The following is a 24,172-nucleotide window of genomic DNA, read 5'->3' as shown; positions in this document are numbered from 1 at the left end:
AGTAATTATTTTAGACTTGAATCTCTACATATTTGAAACTGCCTTAATTTTTGCCTAGGAAATTCAGTTTAGTAAAATAATTTGTTTAAAAGAATAATTTTCTGGCCAATATTTAAAAGTAATACTCTATTAACTTAGGAAAATTTGTTTCCTATTACAATGAATTTTCACTTGCAGAGCTTGTAAGGGTTTTCTTTTTATCTTGGATGTTTTAAAATTTCAGCATGATAATACATCTTTTTATTCATTCTGCTCAGCACTCAGTAAGGTATTGACACATGAATAGATGAATATAACTATCTCATTGCAATTCAGCAGGGAAAAGATATATTGCTCAATAAATGTTAGAATTATTTTCTAACCCTTAAAGAAAAGTTAAGTTAGACACTCCACAACATGTACAACAATTTCAGAAGGATAACCCACAAAATAAAAATTAAACTATCTGGTTTATCAAAAAGTATTAGAAGAAACTGTAACTGAATGAATTTGTAACTTTTTGGTATGGCACTCCAAGACCATTAAAGATCCATCAAAAAAAAGATGTAATTATCCAAGAGCATAAAATCTGTTTTAAATAAATGTTATGGTTTGGATTTGGAATGGCCCTCAAAAGTTTGTGCATTAAAGGGTTGGTCACCAATGTAGCAATATTTATAGGTGGGGCTTTTAGGAAGTGATTGAATCATGAGGACCAATCAATTTCTGGACTCATGGCTGAATGGACTATTGGGAAATGGTGGCAAATAGGAGGTGAGACCTAGAAGAAGAGAGTGGTTCCTTGGGGCTGTGCCCTTGGGAAATACATCTTGTGCCTTCTGTGTGTGAGTATGAGTGTGTGTATCTGTCTGCCTGTCTGTCTGTCTGTCTCTCTCTCTCTCTCTTTCTCTCTCTCTCTCTCTCTCTCTCTCTCTCTCTCTCTCTCTCTTTTTAGCTAATATATATATATAAGCTCACTGGTCACTAAGGAATAACAAAAAGTGTTACAATTGCATTTGCCACATCATGCAATGTTTACAAACAAACATCCTTCAAGGTACACAGCACCCCAGAAGGGGTGACTGTGGCCATGGGTCAGTGTTAGATTCCTAGAGGAGAAGTCTCACTGAGTTGTGCTGAATTTCTTACATTTTATTCATATCCCAAACCTTTGCCCCAATCCATTTATTTTTTATTTTTTGTTGCTGAGAAGATGGATCAATCAAAAAACCTTGAGTTCCAACTGCAACTCTCCATGGTTACATGGTAACAGCCCTAATAAGTTCATTCATTCACTGGAATTTGCTGGTTTCCATATGCTCTTGCCATGCTAACTTTTAGGGAATTATAAAATGTGAAGAGAGGGGCTGGGGCCATACAGCTCAGTGGTAGAGCACCTGCCTTGCATTTATGAGGCAATGGGTTCCATCTTCAGCACCACATAAAAATAAATAAAGATATTGTGTCCATCTACAACTAACTAACTCTCTCTCTCTCTCTCTCTCTCTCTCTCTATATATATATATATATATATATATATATATATATATATATGCTCACTGGTCACTAAGGAATAACAAAAAGTGTTACAATTGCATTTGCCACATCATGCAATGTTTACAAATAAACATCCTTCAAGGTACACAGCACCCCAGAAGGGGTGACTGTGGCCATGGGTCAGTGTTAGATTCCTAGAGGAGAAGTCTCACTGAGTTGCGCTGAATTTCTTACATTTTAGTTTACTCCTGATCACATGATTCCTATTCTTTATCCTCTCTCTTGAGTTAAGTAAATGATTTGAGAGCCTACCTTATTTGCTACCTTCCAAGATATGTCCCACCACTCTCAGAGCCCGTGCTATAGCTTAGTTTACTTGTTTCCCCACCTTGCTGGCTCCCATGCATTAATATAACAATTCTGTCAATGTAGCTTGCCATCTTAAGGTAAGGGGACCCATATAAATAAAGTATTGTATGAACAAAGTCACTCTCTTTTTATGTTGTCAAGCCTGGCCTTGAACTCACAGGCTCCAGAGAACTTTCTGCCTCAGTCACCGGAGTAGGTGAGATTACGGCACACACTACTGCCCCCAATCTAAACCAAGTCACTCTTAAACATATATATAAAAAAAGGGTTCAATTAACAGCTGTTCCAGGACCCCAGGCAGAAACCAGAATAATCCCAGAAAAACTAAATGGTGTGGACCCCCTACTATTAAAAAAAAAATCTCACAGTCTGCCCTTGAATGAAGATCTCTCTCTCTTCTAGATATTTCTAAGTTGTTATATCCCTGACACATCCATCATCTCCTGCTCTGGAGGATACTTCTTGGGACCCTTGTCTGACACCCTTGAAGAAGCTGGCCAGTGTTAGAAAATGCATATGGGCTTGCAGTCAAAGCCCGGGAAAAGCCATTTAATCTCAGAAACAATTTTCTCAATTGTGAACACAGGGGAGTCATTCCAGATCACTTCACTGATTGCCACAAAATCAAATCAGATGAAACCACATAGGGTGAAGTGATTTATTGCTGATTATACATGCCTTGAGAGCAGTGAATGTGCATCCTCTTAGAAACTATATCTTATGCATAGTGGGTCCTCAAAACAATATCCCTGAGCTAAGCAAATAGCTTCAGCACACCAGCCCCATGGTCCTGGCACACAAGCCTCAGTTTCTCCAGATTTTGAAATATACCATTGGGCACTTTCAGCTTGGGCCCTCACCCTGTGTAGCTGAGGTCCTAGGGTGAAGGGAAGAATTAATTGCCCTGGGACCCACAATTATCTATGTCCTCCTCTCATGCAGGTAGCAGATGAAAACAGCCATGGCAGATAGTGAAAATGCACAGGGACACCCACAGCAGGCCCAAAGGAGGAGGCAGGGTGGGAACTGACCTTGGCCCCACCTACGCTACCCATCCTCCTTCCCTCAGGCAGCTCATGATGATGACTGAACTCCCCATTGAATTCCTGTCTCACATATTTATTACACAGACCCTTACAATCCTGTTGGCTCTGTTCATTGCTACAAAGATCAATAAGCTCATCTCCAAATCTATGCTGCTGGGCATGATTGGTTTTGTGGCCCTCAGGGTGCAGGGCTGCTCTGTGGAATAGACTTATACCACATGCAGGAAGACAGCCTTTCCTGGGCCACCTAGGATTCAAAGGCATCCCCAGAAAACACCACTCACAGTAGCACCTGGCCCTCTGCTACAGATTCTGCTCAGGCTCTTAGACAGCAGTTGGATTTTTCCATTCTCTGTTCTGTCATAGGGTTACTCTGTGGCCTGCAATAGCAGGCAAGGGATTTGGTCAAAGAAAAAGTAGGTGTCACATGCTGAATGAAAGTCATAATAAAGCATCAGGATGGGTCGAGTATGGTGGCACAAACCTGTCATCCCAGCTCCCTGGGAGACTGAACCAAGATTGCTGTTGGAGGTCAGCCTCGGCAACTTAGTGAGACCCCTGCCCAAAATACCATTTTAAAAAAGGGCTGAGGATATAGCTCAGAGGTAGAGCACTTTTTAGCATGTTCAAGGCCCTGGGTTCAATCCCTAGTATCAAAATTATAATTATTATTTTTTTTAAAGGCATCAATACGAAAATCCCACAGCAGCTCCAGAAGAGACACACTCACTATTTCCAGAATTGAAAGGAAAGGTGGAGGCAGAGGCAGGCAAAGTGTCCCAGAGAAGACCTGAAAGTGAAGTCAGTCCACATCCAGACAGAGGGAGAAAGGAGTTATTCCTCTTGTTTCATTTTTAGTTTTTAAAATTTATATGCAAAAAGTGATACCCATTTAGGGTACCATTTGATGTTTCCATACATGTGAACACTGTATAATGCTCAAATCAGGATAAGCATATTTATCTCCTTAAATATTTTTCTTTCTTTTTTTTGTGGTGAAAAGATTAAAAATCCTCTCTTCTACATCCTTTGTAATATATAATACTGTTATATTTTGGGTCTGGAATGCCCCCCTAAGGCCCATGTGTTACACCTTGATCCCTAACCCACAGTGCTACTAGGAGGTGGTGGAAGCTTTTAAATAATGGGACCTAGTGGGAGGGTTTAAGTTACTGGTGGCATGCTTTCAAGGGGATTACAGGACCCAGAGTTATCTTCTTTCCCTTTTGGCTTCCTGTGCTACAGGCTCCCCCCATGATAAAACTGTGAGCCAAAATAAGCCTTTCTTCTAAGTTTATTTATCTCATATATTTGTTACAGTGGTGAAAAATTACCAACTCAAGTACATTATTGTTATCTGTAGTCACCCTACTGTGTAATAGCACACTATAACTTAACTTGTAAAAAAAACAAAGCACAAGAGCACTAAAAGTACATGGACTTTCCAGACATGACCAGAGACAGGCAAGTAGTAAGCCAACCTCTAGAGTCAGGCAGGCCAAGCTGGCTGGCCTCAGGAAAGTGACTGAGCACCTGTTTCTTATCTTGAGAAAAGTGGATATGCATATCAATTTGACAAAGAAAGAAGGAAGCTTCTTTGGTGCCCTGGCACTAGGTGGGTGCCCAATAAAAAGGGTTTGGCTCCAACATGCCGAAGTAATAAGTGTGGGCCTGTGTTCTGGGCCTGTGTTCATGGAATCATGGAGAAAGACAAATGGCTCCCAGTTGGTCAAAGGTGGACCCATGGCTGGGTTCACAGTGGTTGGCTTATGGTGCAGACTCACTTGTCCTCCCTCCCCTCTTGGTGTTACTGAGAGGCCAGAGGAAATAACAAAAGTAAAACATGTGTACGCCATGCCCTGAGAGAACAATGCAGAAAAGAACAGAGAGTAACTTCTAGACAAAATCACCTGATGGAAGTCAGTTGACAGCAAGGTGGAAGGAGAATAAATCTTTTTATAATTATTCAAAGCAAAAAAGAAGTGAAATGAAAATGCTAAGAAAAAGGGTGAGAGCCTCTTCCACCTCACTCAGAGTGAAACCCAAGAACTCCCAGACTTGGTCCACTCCCTATCCCGTCTCTGACCCACTCTGGTGACTGACTTTGTCCCCTTCCCCATCCTTAACAGCCACAAAGTCCCCTTCTGTTCCTAGAATAGATCTAGATGACATATTCCTGCCTTAAGGCAACCATAAAAGATACATTTTTTTAAACGATAAAACCATGGCACTTGTACAAGTATAAAATGAACATGTGTCAAAGACAGCATTTAAGTCACTCATTCATGAGGGAACCTCAAGGTGCTAAAACCATTCTGAGGAGCACCCAGGAGACACACATAAATGTAACCAGGAATCTAGGAATGCTGATCTCAATCTGTTAATAGAGGAACCTACCACCTCACAAAGTCCTTTTGCTTCTCTATGGACTAAAATCATTTGCTTTACTACCAGTTTTCTAGAACTTACAGAGTTGAAAAATAGGTGGAATACCATGATGGGCACAGTTCACTGCAGAATTAGATAACCAGTAAGGTGTGAACTCAGTAAAAGCCCAATTGTCTTCTTCTTTCTTGAATTTCCAAGTCTTTCACAAGCATTCCTGACAGGCCCTTTGCCCTGGCTGCTCTTTCTGTCAGGAACACTCCCCTCCTTGACATCACATGATGTACTATTTTGTGGGTCTCACCTCTGCCTCTGGTCCTAGCTCTTGCTATGCCATCCCCTTCCCCCCTCCCCTGCTGTTTTACTGGGAGCACCTTCAATTGGTGCATGCTCTCCCCTCGAAAATTCCATTTCTCTTTCTCTAAGGGACAGATATTTGGTCTGGTTTCATCATGGCTGCACCCTCAGTTCCCCCAACAGTGTACAATAATAGTGAAGGAGCCTTCATCCAATATTGACTGGATTAATGAACAAATGAAAAACAAACAGCACCAGAACCCAGGATGATCAGGAGAGACTATGATGAACCATTCGGATGATGATCTTAGAGATGTAAATATAGATTGGCTGGCTCCACTCACTTCTTGAAAACAGACTGCTTCTCCTCCTCTCCTTCTGCCCACACACTATTTAGAAACAGCCTCTCTCCAGATTAGGTCTGAATATTTGATAATGCAGATTCATCCCAACAGTACATTGCTAAAGCCTTCTTCTCTGAGAATGCAGCAGCAAAACTATCTTTGCTCACCTGAAGATTCCTACCACATACAAGAACTATTCCTGACAACCATTTAACAATGCCTTCAGCACCCTCCCACCTCAAGGCTAACCATGACTGCATTATGGGTCTCTGAGCACCAGCAGGCCAACTTAATTCTGGTCCACAAATACCATGATTTAGGCGATGTTAACAGTGACAACATTGAAAGTGAGTGATCCCATTCCACATGCAGACCCTGTGTGACACCCCCAGGAAATACTCAGCAGGCCTGAACTTTTGTTTAGCCCAGTTACCTTTGCAACCTGCCTGCCTACTCTGCTCTGGCTGAGGACACCCAGCTGGCCAGAGTCCTCAGACACTCTCCCTACCACTCACATCCTTGCTGTGTGTCCCAGAAAGCCAAGACTGGATCTACAATCATAGCAAGGTGAAAATGATTGAAATTTGAGCATATGGCCCATCTGTGCTATGGAAGGCCATACTGACAACCATCCTTTCCACACCCAAGGCCCCGACAGCTGTTTCCTCTGGGGATCTGCAACCCAGCTCAAGGCTCTGACTACCAAAGCACACTTGGTCCATGCAGGGAGTAGGATTGCCAGACATGCCATGAAACTCACATCTCTGGAAGCATCTCTGAGATGGTCTCTCAGAGGTTCCCAGTAGGAGTGGACCCCAACTGCCCACAAAGCAACTTTTAATGGGTCTTTGATTGGTTTTCCTTCTTTCCTTGCCTTAGTAACCACCCACCCCACCCCTACCCCAATAGTGCTTCTCGGTTATGACTACCCCCAAAAAACACATGAATCTGTCTGGGCTTGACTTCTGGGGGAACCTAAGACCATTGGAAAGGGAATAAATTGATTCCATTGGCACCTCATTGATTAGCACAATTAAGAATTCTTATAAAGCTATATTACAACGCACCCAGAATGCCCTGTACACGTTGTCACTTCCAAGGCTCTGCTATCATCACAGGGTGACATAAAAGTGTAAAGAAAAACATCAACCTATAGATGGGCAAATGCAGCTTTGTACAGTCTGTGAAATGGATGATTAGCACTCTTCACTGTTTTCAAATTTCAGAACCTACAAAACATCTTTAAATATGCTCATCAAAAATGAAGCCAGAGGGGTTGAGTCAGTTGCCTGCTGTTGCATGGCATAGGGTGGCCTCCATGTCCCTAGGATTCAGACCTTCTGCAAGCTGACTGCTGATACTGGCAAGGCTTTCAATTCCATCCAAAAGAGGCCATCATGACAAACCATCTATAATTGCTACTCACTTTGAGCAATATTGTGTTCAGAAAAATCCTTGAGCTGATGGCTTCAAGTGAAGCAAAATAAAGCAACGAGAAACTACTGAAATCAGCACTGGGCAGAGCTTTTATTAACGCCCATCCTCTCCTCAGAGCCTGGCCAGCTGGCTGGGAACACATAACTGGTTCCCCATCCATCAAGAAAATTCAGCAACCTATTCCAGAAATGATGCAGAGATAGCTGTTTTGCAGTGACCCAGCCTCTTCAAAGCACAGAAAATGCATTATATCTCAAAAACCATTAGTGGCTCACACGTGGGCTCCAATATCAACCTGGAATACAGTGAGAAATAAGAGACGTGTTTGTGAGGCATCACTGGACTCAACGCTCCTTAAAAACCCTGGCTTTCAGAGTGATAGCATTTTAACCCCCTCCTTCAGTAAAAGCCCCTGTACCCTCATTCACACACTAATGAACCAACAAATGAGTCTCTGAGCAGAACATGGGATTATGAGTGTCTGGCAGCTGGCAAGAAATATTAAGCTGGCATCTCTCAAAATCCCCAAGTACAGAATATCAGGAGGTCAGGATCTTACTAAAGACAAACCCATTTTTGCTAATTCCAATGTCAATTTTTGGACTCTTTCATATTTCAATGTTTTCTGGGTTGCCAATATGATTTATTCTCTTTGCTTTATTTCTTCTCTGGCCATTCTTAGCAACATCCTCTCAGCTCCTCCTCCTATTAATTCCTATATCCTCCTTCCACTTTATCTGTTCATGAATATGTATTAAGTGCTCTATCAGGTCCCCTGAGAAAGAGAAGCCCTTAAGTGCTGTAGGGACACGAACCCCTTTCTGTTAGGTTGAAAGGATAAGGGAGGTGGGAATTCCTCACCCAAAGAGGAACTCTGATTAAATAGCCTGTCTGCAGAAGACTCAGCATGTATCAATGAGGTGAGACAGTGGGGCTAGGGAATAGCAGGTTTAGAAAGGTGGGCCAGTCCATACATACCTGGGGGCCCATGCAGTACGTCTAGCCAGCAAAGGGAAGCTGTTGAATAGAGTCTAGGAATTATCCAACGATGTTTTAGTTTGAAACAATCTCTCTTAGCCCACTAATCCTCTTACAGAATGAATTTAGTTGAGTGTTCCATTTAGCCAGTACTTTCAATATGCATGCCTAGTCTGTTCTTCCTGTTCTCCCCAAATTTTTAATCTGACCTTCACAATTTCATCATTTTCCTTCTTTAGCATCTGACAGCTAATCTCCCCTAGAGCTCACCTTTGCTTCAATCCTTTCCTGCATGGCCTAGAGAGATGGGACCAATTCCCCCCACCTTGACTCTGCACCTCTGCTTACTTTGCCCAACAGAATGGATGACAGACCATTCTGGGACTCCCATGCTCAGTCCCAAAGACGCCGGGCAGCCCCTACTTTCTTCCTCTTGTTTCCAACCACCAAGCTGGGGGGACATATGCACCTGTGGAAAAGGACAGGAAAAGAAAACCCAAGTGGCACAACACTCAACCCCAGCTAAGCTTCCAGCCACTGCCAACATTCTTGCCAGCCAGCTTATTCCAGCAGTGTGACTGTGTTCCCTGGTATTCTAATTCCAGCTGACTACTCTTTGAAAGTGTTACATGGAATAGACAACCAGCCCAGCCACATGGGTCCAGTCAGTCCACAGCATCCTGAGAATAATAGGAGTTTTCTGTTTATTTAAGCCACTAAATTTAGGGTAGTTTGTTCTGTAGCAATAGATTATGGGTACCATGTCTAAGACAGGCTTAAATAATATTCTCTGTAAACGATTCATGTGAGCATGAAAGCCATACATTTAGCAGTTTACTTCAGAAAGAAGTCCTACATCCCACTGCTCAGAAAAATTAAAGCATAAGGCATGACAGCCTCTATATGCTCCATCAGCGATTCTGGAAGACTCTGTCAACAGGAAAGGAGCAGAAGATGAAAGAGAAAATTTGCTAAGGAGAGCTTAAAGGCAGATGTGAGAAAAACAGAATTCTGAGCCAGGCATAGAAAGAATATGGCATTATTCCTGAGGGCCTGTGTCATATGTCAGGCAGAAACTACTGTATCTTTGCTCCTTCAAATTCAATTATACAGAACACTTGAGCAACTCTTCTTTAGCCAGAATAGTTGAATCATCAAACTTTTTATATTTGGGAGTTAACAGTTTTACACACAGATATAAAAACCCATCTTTTATAGCCTTATTATAAAATCTATTATTGATTCCAGATGAAGAAAACTGAATTAGGAACTGTGAAACACATTCTTTTTCAACTGTTAAAATACTCTCTTAATACACATGCCATGACTAAATGTTTATCATTGCTAAGTACCACATTAAACATGCTACAAACATCCATAGAGATTTCCTTCCGAACTCTGTGAAGTTGGCATTTCCTTCACTGTGCAAAGGACAAATGGAATAATCAAAAGTTTTAAATATGGCATATTTTATGGCTATAATTTACATCCTGATTTGTTCAACCTCAGAGCTTTGTTTATAAGCAGTCGGCCATAATGCCTGTTACTATCTGAATTGCTACCTCCAAAATTCGTATGTTGAATTCTAAACCCCAGTACCTCAAAATGTGACTTATATTTGTACATAGGGCCTTTAAAGAGGTAATTTAAAACAATTGAGGTTATTAGGGTAGTCACTGTCCAATCTGACTGATGTATAATCAGAAAATCCTTTGTTTCTTGCCCTCAGGAGAAAAACTATTATATTAAGAAAAGGTTAGGACATAGACAAGCACAGAAGATGGACAGTTGTAAGCTGCAGAGAGTGGATCAGAAGAAACCAACTCTGATTGGGCATGGGTTGGGAACAGCAGGAGGGGCTATCAAGAGGTACCACAAAGGAGCCTTATGATAATGGTAAGTTCTGTATCACAATTGTGACTACACAAAGATACACGTGATAAAATTTCATGGACTCCCCCCCACAAATACATAACAAATGAAATCTGAACAAGCTCTGTGAATTTTGCCAATGTCAATTCCCTGGTTTTGACATTGTGCTATACTAAAGTAAGAGGCCAACATGGGTGAAGGTGGGGTGTAGGGTGCACAGGGCCTCCCTGTACACATATTTGAAACTTACTATGAATCTATAGTTACTTTAAAATAGTTTTAAATATTTTGTAAGAGAGCAATCCTGCCTACTCCTTGATCTTAGACTTCTGGTCTCTGGAACTGTGTGCAAACAAATGTCTGTTTTTTTAAGCCATCCAGTCTATGGTACTCTTTTTACAGGAGCCCTAGCAAACTCATACAGACCCTAAGAAAGAGATGACCCAAAGTCCAGCATAAAAGTTCACATGCTTCATCCCCTCAAAAAGGGATTATATACTTGGACATTAGACAGTTTTCAAAGCTCAGTTGTCCAAACTGTTTTTTTCCCACCTCTAAAATATTAAATATATTTAAGTAGAGTACCTAGAGATTAAGGGTGTTTTTTAATAAATATCTTTGCAGTCACCACTTAGGTGAAGAACATTGCCTAGCAGTACCCGGGAAAGTTCCCATTGCCTTTCCCATTAGTCTCTTGATCTTTATTTAAGCTGCAGAAAATGCCAGCAGCTGAGGAGATATTCTTCTAAAAACAGGTCCAATGATTCAAGGGAAATAAGACCCCAGCAGCAAAAACAGAATTAGAAGTCCATAAGAAACAGAATTGTTCAGGCTTCTGGAAGGAGCAATATAGGATGAACCTATTAGCTGGCTCAAGGGGGCTCACTAAGTGACCATGGAGGACAGTGATAGATGGTCACACCATTCTCTGAATCCTGAAAAGTCCAGACTCCTTTCTCCCTCCAGATAGAACTAAAGAGGTCTGCCTCATTAGAAAATTTATTTTATCTTAATCTAGTCATCATGTATAAAATAGAAGAGATAGTCTAGATATCTTTATTTGGCTAAGTGGTTTAACAAATAATTTTACTACTCCTAGAAATTTTTCTTGCCTAGATTCTTGCTCTAAGTCATCTGCTCTCCATAACAAACAGCCTTGACTTATTGATGAATCCTTTGTTTCTTGCCCTCAGGAGAAAAACTAGTAGAATATTATTATACTTTACTTATGTCAAGTGGGCAACATGGGCTGCTTGTTTCCCTGACCAGCTAAAGGCGAGAGTCTTTATGAACTTAGCCACCTTTGCAACAGAGCTCTCCTAATACAAATGAAGAAGACTCCACCTGGACATCCCATAGGCACATACTTTCTGCTGTTGATGGCAACCGCTGCCATTCAGAGAGCAAATGTACTCTTACACATGAATGCTTCATACCCAAATATGCAGAGAAAAGGTGTTATGCACCTATAATGCATGATCCCTAAGGTGACCTTGGACAACATGTGGGAAAACCTGAACTTGCATGCAAACACAGAAAATACCAGCCGGGGTGGGGTGGGGTGGGGTGGGGACAGAGCTGCTTCTCAAAGTCCTGGTCACTTGCAGAACTTCATGAGGAGCAATGGTTCCAATTATAGATAGCATATCCAGCATTTCTATAAAATGTTCGAATATGCTTGATTGCCACATATATACAAGCAAAAAATCACTTTTCCTTTTGTCCAGAGTTCTTACCTGTTATAGAGAAGAATGTCTGGTTTCCATATCTGGCCATCTGGAAAACGAACAGTCTTCACGCCTGGATATTCTGACATATTCCATTGTAAATAGTGATCTGTCCAAGACTGGCACACAGACAATGACATTAGCAGCACTTTGCTTCCTGGCCTACTTATATTTCTTGTAAGAGATTATTAGGTATATTCAAAGTGAAAAAGAGTTTCAGACATTTATATTTACACAAACTGAGTTGCTGTCTATACAATATTAGGCAACTGGGAATTAAATAAATCCTTCCAAAATGATCATGAATAGCATAAAAATCACATTTAAGTTTCTGCTGTCACCATGACCACATTTAGATGGTAACATTAAAGCTAATTCCAAACCACTGCATGCCCTGGAGCCTTCTCTCCCACAGTGATGGGTTCCTTCTAGCCAAATGAATAACTCTTCTGCTTTTCAAGTTTTCATTCTAAGGACATTTTGAAAAAAAAATAAATTTATTTATTTCAACTGGAATAAAAATCAGGTTGTGGAAATATATACCATTTATTTCCATGAAAACAGTACTGTGCAAATGCGTGGGAGACTCTCAGAAATTCTAAGGGCATATTCTTAGATTTGGATTGCTTCAGTTACAACAACAATGCTTCTAAAACCAGGACCTACCAATGCAAACACTGAGCCTGGACAGTGGGACACTGTCAGGATAGAAGGACGCAGGTGAGGAATGTGAAAGTATTCATAGATGCACAAACTCAGGTCCAGGAATTAATTTAGATTCCTGAGTGTCTACTGTACAAACAGAGGAAGGCTCTTGCCTGGGGTTCTCCATCCCAGGATCAGGTGCTAACGTGCCATTTCTAGGGCCAAATTCTATTGGGACCATAGAGGTGGAACCCTAGCTCCCCACCAGTGTCATGAAACCAGCACTCTACCCACCATGGCATCTCAAGGATGGCAGGTGTGGGCCCAGCAGATAATACAACTGTATCATAATCAGGCCCCATTCTGTTTTCATTTCCCCTGGGACCACCCATGTTCTGGAACAGACTTTCCAATATTTAGAAAGGTACCCTATACAACACCTCCAGCTGGAACCAAGGCAGATGTCCCTTAATCAAACACTGTTATTTTTGCTCTGAAACTTACATATTTACACTGAGAGATAAATAAATGCTTCAATTGCACATCAATTTCAATTTCATTTCAGATCAAATGAATTTGATGCAAGGTTACAAAAATATCAAGGGAAGAGGGAGAAATGAATTTTCAGAACTGTTGAAATTCAGGAATTATAGATGAGGCATGGTGGGTTTAGAACTATTGATACTGGCAACAGGGGCCCAAGGCCATGTCCCAGACATCTAACCAAACTCTGGGGAGGGCAGGTATATCTGCAAAGGTTATCTGAGAGTTGAAACAATCTGAAGTCAGACAGGAGAAGATACTAAGGTAAATAATATCATTTTACAGCCAGGGACCTCAGAGAATGAGAATATGTTAACAAATATCATTGGGAAGCCTCATCAGGGGTATTTAGGACTGAGAAGTACCCTGCTATGGTCTCTAATTAGACAAGGGCTATTGGAGAGGGTATGGGAGGAGAACACTGAGGAAGGGCTGGTCTTGTTCAAGTTGTCTGTCAGGAACATCTGGGTGCCACCAAAGGTGTTTTCTGAAGTCTGATCTTTCTCAGGACCCTTGGCCCTGTGCTCCTCTTTATTTCTCTCCCTGCTCTGGGCACAAAGCTCTTCCATACCAATTTCTATGCTTTCTTTATATCTCACCCTGGGATGTATCTCTGGATTGGTCACTGATTATTATAAAGCCAATTATAGCAACTATTAGTAATGCTAATCAGGGCCCTAGGAATCCAGGAGTTGCTCGGAAAGGTGAGTTATAAGCAAGTTATAAGCAAGCACTGGTGTGGGAAGCCACTCTGAATGACCACACCTTCCAGTCTTGAATCACTAGGCTCTGACCAATCACTACATTTCGTGGTGACTTGGGCATTGTCCCAGTTCAGATAGCAAGGCAGGTCTTCAGGTACAGGCATCATCCGTGGGAGTTGAGCTACACTCACCTATTCCTTTGTAATCCTACCCCTTGCCTCATTTGAATGGCTTCTTCCCAATAAAAGGGTTCAGCACATGTTCCTTTCTCTCTCTTTCCACAGACCCCTAAGGTCAGAGAAGCTGTCACAGGATCCAAATAAAAAGATATCACTCTGTGCGATTATTTCGTGCCAGCCCAGTTCACCTGGAGTGACCTTAAGTGTTTAGTCATGGGATGCAACCTACTGGACTCTTCCATGTGCTCAAACAATGGTCAGAAGATGGAAGGGAGACAGGGAAAGAAACTGCTTGGTCAGTCAAGCTTAGACCTATCTAAAGGCAGCAGTCCAGGCTGCATGCTACCTCCCCAACACTCCACACCTCCTCCTGCATGTGCACACCCAGCTGTGTATATTCCTCAGGTTCAGTGCCTCACCAGGTGGCAGCACAGCATCACGTGCATGCCCATGTTCATCACAATCCATGGAGGAGAGCATGATCACTATTCTTATTTACAAGAGACTAAGACTCAGAGTCCTGTATCTTTGGAAGCAGTCACTGGGTCAGGACTCAATTGCATTACATGATCTCAAGCAAAGTGATCTCTGCACTGTTTCAGAGCTGGTTCTTCTAACTCAATGTGTATACTGACAAGGCAGCCCCCATGAAAGCATGGACTGTATGCTATCTCTAAAAGTGCTGACCAACTGCTCATGTTGCTCTCCCTTACTCCAAAGCCAGTCTGGCCCACAGAAAGAAACAGGGAGCTGCAGGGAGTTTGGGAATCAAACAGACCTGGCTTGTGCCAAGGTTCTGGTACAGTGTTGCTGTGTGAGCTTAAATAGGTAATCTCACTTTCCGAGTGGCAACTTCCTTGTATGTACACAAAACTCATAGTGTGGCAAGAATGAGATGAGATGATGTGTGCAGTGGCAAGTAAAAATTCTAGTAGTCAAGTGATAAATGATAACAAAAGACAGAAAGAGACTCCTCCATTATATAAAATCCTACAGGATGCTTGAACTATAATAACTGAGCTCTGGCCAAAGATGTAGAAGAGTGAGGGCCAACATGATGTTGGGAACTGGAGCAGGAACCTTCTGCTGCCCTCCATGGGTTTCCTATGAAAGGACATAGAATAAGGCCTGTCAACAGTCTAGTTTCAGATATATGTTGTTTATCCTCTCAAAACATTTGCTTCCAATTAGAAGTTAGATCCCTAAGGGGCGAAGCACAGAGCAACATCTCTGTAGACAACACTTGGCACCTTTTCCATGTGGTGGCACCTGGAAAGCAGCATCAATGAACCTAGAGATGGCAATAATCCCTGATCTTCCCATACAATAGAATATTCTGTTCCTTCTCTCCCTCTGGAATTTCTTCTCATTGAGTCTTCAAGAGAAGAGGGTGTGGGATTATAAATGGGATATGCAGCGAACAAGAGCTGTTGATCTAAAAAGCACAATAGGAGTCTAGATTCTTCTGTGATTCTGACACCTGGGCCCTATTAGACCTACCTTGAGGTCATAGGAGACTTTTTGGTGTGTGTGTGCATACAGACCAGCATGGAAATGGAGGGGGGAGGGAAAATTTTCTTTCCTTTAAAAAATATACCTTTTAGTATAATAAGAAATATATTTGGTTTTCCCAATCCTTACAATTTCCTAGGTGCTAGGAGTCTTTTGTGAAAGAGGTCCTCTGGACCATACCTGAGTTTATGCTAATGAAGTGATTTAGGTTTAGGTCTCTAGGTAGCTTCCTGATGGGGGCTGGTCACCAGAAAGGCCAATCATATTATTAAAAGGTGGGAACTTTCAATTTCTTCTCATCCCAACTCCAGGAGAATGGGTTATAAAACAAAACTGGGTTATAACAGAAAGGTTCAGGGAACTTCTGGTTCAGGGCTATGGACACAGGGATGCATGGGGGATGGTGCACTCAAGAAAGGTCCAAGCTCCTCACCCCTCCCCATCCTTTGCCCTATGTCTCTTCCATTTGTGTGTTCCTGAGATACATCCTTCAGAATAAACCAGTAAACTTAAGTATTCACCCAAGAACTGTGAGCTGTTCTAGAAGAATGTTAAATCTAAAGTGAAGGAGGGTTATAGAAACACCTGAATGTACATTCAGGCAGGTGGAAGTACGGGTGTCCTAGGCACCCCACTTGCAGCAAGTGTCTGAAGTGGAGGCAGCCTTGTGGGACTGAGCTCTCAAGCTTGTGGGTTCTGACGCTAACTCAAGGTAGATAGTGTCAGAACTAAATTAAATTGTTCAACACCCAGCTGGTGTTGTAGAGTTGGTTGTTGCTGTTGAAAAAGATATCACATATTTGGAGTCAGAAAACACCATCCAATCCTATTTTTGACAACCCTTCCAATCAACTACTTTGATCACCAAGAAGGAAAGTGAGCCTCTTTCCATCTCTTGGCTCCGAAACTGCTTTCCCAGTGAGATATAATGATTTAATCACCCCACCCTAATCCTCTGCATGCAATCAAGGTCCTAAGCAGGTCACTGGCTGGCTAAACTATGACCCTGATGTGCTGCGTTTTAATGTGTTAGAGAAAATAAATGCAGAAATTTAAAAGGTAAACATTTTAGAAATAATTTGGTTTACAATCTAACATTCTATGATTGAATGCAATTAGTACCATAATTAAAATTAGAAGGTTAAAAATAGAGAATAAACAAAAGAAGGCTGGGAAATCTAAAGAGAAGAATGAGCAAGATATCAAAAGAAGACAGAGTTTAACAAAGCAAATGTAAGTCTCTGAATGGCTCATGTGTCTCTTTAGATAACGAAATGGCTGCTGTCATTTCTTCTGATACATTAAATCAGATTAGGTCTGTTAGACCTCCCAAAGTGATAAAACAGTTACAGAGACCATATACCAACTGCTTCCTCCTAGGAATATGAAGAACTAAATAGAGAGATCAGCAACTTCATATTCCTTAAGGTTATCCGAATAATCTGAAACTCAGAAAAAAAATCAAGGACAACTGGGAGAAACGATAATAAAATCAACAAACTTTAGGTCAAAGAGAATTTAATTATTTTTTATTCTTCTGCCTCTTCCATTTTGCATGCGTAGGAAAACTATCATTTGCAGAAAACTAACCTCAGAGTTTAAATACCCTAGAGATAAAGTTATGTGGATTCAGATTTTCAGAACAGGAATTCAGCAACATAAAACTGTGGAAAATAAAAACCCATGACTCAGAGCCTTTTCCTTGAATCTGTTTACCTCCTGCCCACATTACTACTTTTCCAGATACTCTGCCCTTTCTGCCTTCAATATCTAGCTTTGGTTCCTGTACATGTCCACTACTCAGGCTAGGTTACGCCAGGCTGATCACTCATGATGAAACCCCAAAACAAGGACCATTTAGAAATGGTTTGGGGGAAGCTTCCAAGCTTGCCCTTGGTTAAGGATCTCTTGCCCAAATCTCCCAAGTCCATGGTGTGACACATAAGAACACCAGGGTTTCTAGACTGAAGCACCAAGCAGGAGCCGGGGACACAGAGGCACAGGATTGAACCTTGGAACTGTTAAGAGTTGTTTTAAACCCAAGATTCTTGGGATGCCTTAAAAATTTAGTTGGAGTACTTTCACAGTTTCTGCATCACCATTCCAAATAAATGTCATTATTCAGCTTTATAAGTGCACTTGCCATAAGAGAATTGGTTTTCAATATGGCAGGCACCTGAAAAGAAGTATCAATTAATGATGGAATGCCAGTGCTCCCAGATCTTCCTATTTAGAGGAGTCTGGGACTTCACCTGTATCCCATTACTATAAAACAGGATTGTTCCCACCTTTGACTTCTTCCATCCTTCCATCAGTCTGTCCCCTGCAATATTTCTAAGAAACCACTTGGTCTTGCTATGTCAAGCTTTTCTACTTTCTTCTGACTTTAAAAAAATTAATTGGCATATAACTGCACATACTTATGGAGTGGAGTGTGATAATTCAACACATGTACACAATGTGTAATGATTAAATCAGAGTAATTAGCATTTCCATCTCCTCAAACATTTATCATCTCTTAGTGGTTAACATTTCCTTAAATGTGTTAATTACACAACCTGATTGTAAATGGCTGAGAGTGGAAACTGTGTCTTACATTTCTAGGTGCCCTCACATGGCCTCATTAAGTATTTTCCACGTTAGGTGCTCCCAAAGGTAAGTTGAGTAGGTAAAGGAGACTTTTTATAAATGAAGCTGCAGATGCTTCTGAAAATGCAAGTATTAATTAGAAATAAGATGGGCTTCAAAGAAATTTAGAGATCTCTGGTGACATCCTCCAAAGCAAAGATTTTTATTTATGGAGCACCTGAACTCAATACAGTAAGTAATAATCCAGATATATTTTTTCCTGAAAACCAATACCCTTTAAAATATTGCTGTATCATATACTCTGCTGAAAACCAATAACTTAGAGCTAAGATAGGTGGGCACCAGAGAGAGAGAGAGAGAGAGCTGTCCATGGCACTTATTTTGTAAGAAAAACATCAGTAACAGCTTTGTTCCTTAGAGGGCACGGGGAAAGCATCTGTATCATCCCCCAAGTTGCCAGAGCTTAACCTTATATTGAAGTGTCCCAATGTTATGCAGGTGTTGGCTTTATGTTGTATTGTAATATCTTAGGCCATTCTGGAAAGGCAGTGGGTTAGGAGCTAGGGGTCCTAACAGTGAACAAATCTAGCTAGAGCCCTGCTCTCCTGGTGCACACATGCTAGTGGAGGCAAGGCAAGGAACTTTTGGAGGTTAGGAACAAACACCAGTGAATACAAAATATGTATGATGGTAAGAAGTGCTTTGGAAGAAAAATTGAAGCAATGTAAAGGGAATACAGTGGGGGCTGGTATGTAGATAGGTGGTAGAGCACTAGCCTAGCATGTGAAGGTCCTGTGGTTCAACCCCTAGCACTGCAAAAGAGTGGGGACAGTGTAGGCTGGAAGTAGCAGGGAGTGTTTGGGGCAATACACAGGAGCTCAGGGAAGACATACTGAAACAATTGTTTAGGAAGAGACCAATAAGAAGTTATCAAGCAAATCAACAGGTTCTTAAGAACCTTCCAGGCAGAGACAGCAGTAAATGCAAAGGCCCGGAGGTGGACATGTATTTGGATAATGTTTGCATTACTTACATCAAGAGGGCAGGAAACACTGCTAGGAAAGAAGACAGAGAAGATGGGAAAGGAAGGATGGTCTAAGCAGGGGGTGATCAAAGTTGACTTCAAGGCACTTTAGCTCTTAATTTCCACAGGGAGGCAGGACACCCTGAAGAGATGAGCCTGAGAGGCATGTGACTAACCTTCATTGTATCTTAAAGGATCACACAGCCTGCTATGTTGAGAACAGACATCATTAGAGGAGGCAAGCACTGCACAGAAGACTGGCCTGGAGACTCCACACTACGGGAGATGAGACAAGATGCCAGTTTAGACCAGATGTGAAGTGGTTAGATCTTGGATCTGTTTAAAATGTTGAGATGTCAGAATTTGCTAATGAAACAGATGTGAGATGTGAAAGACAAGAGTTAAAGGTGACACTGAGGTTTTTGAGTTGTGCAGATGGATAATGGGACTGCCATCTACCCTACCCAGACAAGGGTGACTGTGGAAAGAGGCATGAATGTGAATGCCCCACAGATACACGTATGAAGAGAAAGGTAGTGGGGACAACTGTTAAAGGGATGCTCTCAGCGGGTGCCAGAGGATGGGGCATGTCCACTGGAGGCAGGGCTAGCCTTCCAGGGCGGAACAAATCATGCATCCCAGGGAAAAGGAAGGAAGCTAGAATAGGTGGGCACAAGAAAAGGGATGGGATCTACCTACTGAAGCATACATACTGCTTTAAATGCTGCAGGAGAAAACTCCTAGACTCCACCCTACTCATTATGGGCAGGTTCTGCAAGGGGTCTCATGCATAGCTTAGTGAACCTCTGGGACACTTAGCAAATGGATTTAAGCAGATCTGTTTTCTCTCTCTCAGCTCTGCATGGCATTCCCACAGACTCACCTGGGAATACCACAGGCCCTCATTTTTACTTCTCCTCCCCACTCCACTTTACAAAGAAAGGCATTCTTCACTTAACTCATCTTGGGAGACTATACAAAGAACCAATAAAGATCAGCCTGCAGTTGTCTCTGTGTATGAATTACCTTAAAAAACTGAGTGACAAATAATTTAAAAGGTGAGGGGGTAATCCTTTTATTTTTTGCTTTCAATAAAAATGAAGAAGAAACTAATTAAGTTGCCAACTGATGCATTTGATGGAAACAATGTTATTTTGTGCATAAAATCTGGAAGAAGTTCAAAGAATTGAATAATATTTTTTTAACAAAAGTCTTTCATTACCAACTCAAGATGCTGCTGCATCTATTAACAAACTAAGTTAAAGAACTCATGATGACAACTGTATTGTTCTGTTCTCTTGTGTCTAGAAATAACAGAATCACCTGTGGATACATAAATTAATTTAAAACAAACCTCCATCTTGACACAGACATGAATTTCCAATATAAAAAGTATTATTATGTATTAAAATTTATACCAATAAAAATGTGCCAATAATAATAGCAATATTAAGTCAAATCTGAAGAACTTTTTAAACACTTATGGTCTGAAGGAATATTTCTATGTAAACATTTACATTTGAGAAAAAAATGAGTTATAGTGATTAATAAAAGTCTTTCAAATACAAAATTATTTTGCATTATTTATAAAACCCTGCATGAAAAGCATAACAGAAATGCAGATGCAAGGAGAAAAAGAGGATATGTAAAACATTAAACAGCAAAAAGAAGGGTTTGCTTATATTGTTTTTTAAGGAAATGATATGGACACAGAGTTAATTATTATGATGATGATATTAAGATTCCATGTGAAATAAAGACTAACAGTTTTATGTTTGAATTTCAATATTTACAACTTGATGGCACAATATCACCTGTAATTAATTGAATTTAGATTAGCATCACAGATATCAAGTTAAAAATCCAGGAATATAAAACAAATTGAGTATCCCTTATCCAAAATACTTGGGAACTATTTCAGATTTTGAAGTTTTTTTTTTTTTGAATTTTGGTATATTCGTGTAGATTTTGCTGGTTGAAGATCTCTAACTGAAAAACCTAAAAACTTAAAATCCGAAATCTGAAAGAGTTTGAATGTCATGTGCAAAATGTTTCAGATTTCATAGCATTTCAGACTATCGATTTTAGATTAGGGATGCTCAATCTATATAATCTTTAGAGGTTTTTGCAGAAGTCACTACAGCATGAAATGTGAAGACTTATAGCACAGAAACTCTCAGACTGAGTCAAACATGCATCTCTTGAGGGTACAGAAGACATGCAGGTGCTGCAGAGCACTAGGGAGCGGCTACAGCACAGGTTGGGACCATCTAAATGCTGCCCTGCATCTTATTATTTTTCTTGCCTGAAGTGGTTTTGAAATGTCCCCAGATCACCCAGTAGTACAATAGAAGCACACATCAAGCCCTGCTGATATTCAGTATTGAATATTCAATGCCAACCTAAAGGACTCTCTAAGCCAGAAATTTATAGTCTGCAGCATGACACCTCCAGCATTCGTTGTTGGCAGGTGTAGAGTCAGGGGTGACAGCCTGGGCTTTTCCTCACAGAACCTCTGCCTTCCCTGCTGATCAAGCACATGCATCCCAGAAGCATAAATAGGCAGACACAGAAGCAAGGATGCCACTGTCTTAACTTACCATTTGCAGCCAAATATTGGTGGTTAAAACTTGGTTCTTCTCATCCTAAAAAAGAAAAACAAGAAAGAAAGAAAGAAGAAAAAAGAAAAAAAAGCAGCATAAATACAGCTTATGTACTTTACAAAAGAAGGAATGATACAATTATTCATGTAGAAATTTGACTATTGGGATCATTGTTGTATGTGCAAATTAGAATGCACCAAGCACTTCCAAATCTATGCCAGCAGCATTTCCCCAGAGTTAAGCTTTTCTATTCATTCTGAAGTAATACACATTTATTATAGAGCACTTACAAAGGATGGCAGAGTATAAAGAAGGAAATTAAAATTGGGCAGCCCTACCATCCAGAAATGATGTCTGCTAAGGACTGTGCTATTTATCTTATTTATAATTTACATACTTTAAAAATTGGGTGCAAATTTTAATTTTTAAAGGCAGTTTTATTGCTAGATTTATGTACTTTTAAACAAATATAAATATTCAATGCTTCCCTCCCAAAAAAGCATGGCCCCATGTCAAGCAGCCCCACCCTATGTTGAGAATGCTGTAGCCTATAGCTCTGCCACATCCCTGTGGGTCTGGGTCTTCTAATATTCTCTACCTGGCCAATCAACATGTCAGGTCCCTGCCATACATCTGCAAAATAAATCCTACACAACTGAGTAAACTAAGGGTTAGAAAAGTAAGGCAACTTTACAAAGAATACACTCACACTGGGATATGTCTGACTCCAGGACCCATTTTTCTGCATTTCCAAGATACCTTTCTGCATGGGGATCCAGCAAGGTATCAAGTTTGTGCATCAGCCACTGAGCCCAGCACAGTGTATCAACGTTGTTCAAACACCAAGCATCTACTACAGTTTGGATCATAAGTATCCCTCAAAGGCCTAGAGCTATGGAAGGTACTAGAGCTTTTAAGAGGTGGGGACCTAGGGGCTGTGGTTGTGGATCAGTGTTAGAGCAGTTGCCTAGCATGTGTGAGGCACTGGGTTCTATTCTCAGTGCCACATAAATAAATTAAATTAAAAAAATAATGTTATTGTGTCCATCTACAACTAAAAAAAAATTAAATAAAAAGAGATGGGGCCTAGTAGATAGTCTTTAGGTCATTAGGGGATTGCTCTTGAAGGAGACAGACAGTGGGACTCCAGCCCCTTCCTCTTCCTCTCTTTCATTCCTGGCAGCTCTTGAGCATGTCTGCTCTACCACATGCTCCTGCCACAATGAGCTGTCTTGCTACAGTCCCAAAGGGAGAGGCCAACCAATCACAGACAGAAACTTCCAAAACAATGGACCAAAATAAACCTTTTCTTTTTGTAGGATGATTACTTCAGGTATTATTACAGTGATGGAAAGTGAACTAACATACCATGTAAAGAAGAGTCTAGTCAAACTTGCCCTTTACAATTGGGATGCAAGCAGTACTTTATCACTGGCCAAGTCCAGCAGGGTCTAGCAAAAAACAATTCACAAAGAGGCAACTGAGCAACTTTTATACAATAGTTATATTAGAATGTTGTCGTTTTAGTATTGAATCCTCTCAACTGCAACCTAAAGGATTCCGTATATTAGCAACTAACACCCTCTCCAGGGAAAGTATTTATTAATGTTAGCGTGAAGACTTGGCTGGAAGCTAAGACCTCAAGTTCCCCTGTAATACGAATTACTTGTCCTGGTTCACTAATGCGAAGTCACCAAAAACAGGCCCAATGATTGAAAGCACCTAGCATCTGTCAGGGTGTAGTCTGCAGGCAGGGATGCAAATGAGAATTGAATGCTGCTTCTTATTAAAATAAAAATGTGGTATACAGGTAAGAAGTTGGCAGGGACACTCTAACATATCCATGCCCCTGTGCCCTGCTGCTCACCTGCTGAGTGCCTTTGAGGGTGAGACGGGTGGGGTTGGGCAGATACCACAGAGAGGATACTGCTCCCAGTGGACTATATCTCAGAGGGTTCCAGGACAGGGGATATGCTTAGGAGAAACTGACAGTTCTGTAACAGAGGAAAGACATTTCCTTTTCCAAAACAACACAAGCCAATATATTTTCATGGTAAAAAGTTGTAGAGCTCACAGTTCTCCGTGTTCCACACGAGGAGCCATATGTTAAAACTGTACACGTGCTCAGTTCCAGTTCGGTCTCCTATTCCTTAAGCTCTTCAGGACATGAATCTGCTGCCTCAACTTATTAAGCAGCTGTTGTTTTTAATGGACTTAGAATTAGCAAGGTTCCACATTTAGGTGCCTTTTCTTCTTTTAATTGCATTTGTGTCTTCCTCTCCTGAGAGAAAGGCTTCTGCGGTTTGGGAGCTCAATTACTACCAACCTAATTAAAAGGCTTTTTTCTTTCCAGCATCCAAACGGAAACCTCATTAGAGTGACACTGGATTTCTGTGCTGTGTGGCAGCATGGGACCGAAGTATAGCATTTCAATCTGTAATC

At 41.1% G+C, this 24,172-nt stretch overlaps 1 pseudogene across 1 annotated transcript in view; it reads right to left on the bottom strand.

Annotated features, from left to right (window-relative positions):
* Positions 1–24,172, bottom strand: part of LOC144374931 (neuronal acetylcholine receptor subunit alpha-7-like) — a 107,016-nt pseudogene that overhangs the window by 37,192 nt on the left and 45,652 nt on the right. Inside the window, exons 3-4 of the transcript XR_013434166.1 lie at positions 21,728–21,772; positions 11,941–12,050 (exon numbers count right to left, since the gene is read on the bottom strand). The product of XR_013434166.1 is annotated as a neuronal acetylcholine receptor subunit alpha-7-like (transcript). The remainder of the gene's footprint in view (positions 1–11,940; positions 12,051–21,727; positions 21,773–24,172) is intronic.

This window comes from Ictidomys tridecemlineatus, unplaced genomic scaffold (assembly GCF_052094955.1).
Source record: "Ictidomys tridecemlineatus isolate mIctTri1 unplaced genomic scaffold, mIctTri1.hap1 Scaffold_96, whole genome shotgun sequence".
NCBI classification, from domain to species: Eukaryota; Metazoa; Chordata; class Mammalia; order Rodentia; family Sciuridae; genus Ictidomys; species Ictidomys tridecemlineatus.
Note: the sequence above shows the minus strand (reverse complement) of the source record. Positions and strands in the feature narration are given on the sequence as shown.